The sequence below is a fragment of the Penaeus monodon genome, chromosome 31 (genome assembly GCF_015228065.2).
Source record: "Penaeus monodon isolate SGIC_2016 chromosome 31, NSTDA_Pmon_1, whole genome shotgun sequence".
In the NCBI taxonomy this organism is placed as follows: domain Eukaryota; kingdom Metazoa; phylum Arthropoda; class Malacostraca; order Decapoda; family Penaeidae; genus Penaeus; species Penaeus monodon.
The window spans coordinates 17,405,562-17,405,790 of NC_051416.1; positions in this window are offsets into that span (position 1 = coordinate 17,405,562).

Genomic DNA, 229 nt, shown 5'->3' on the forward strand with positions numbered 1-229 from the left:
TTCCTTCAGATCCATTTATATATCTCCTCCTCTTCACACAGGCGCATTAACTCAAGCCATGAACCCCAGCCTCACAATCCCTTTGAAATGCCTTATCTCCCCGTCTGATCTTCCCGAGGCATCCTGGGAGATCTCGAGATGAAGATGCTGTTTGCTGATGGAATGAGAGTGACTGCACGAGGAGAGGTGGTGGCTAAATTTGGGGAATAGAGTGAAGGTTGTAAGAGTA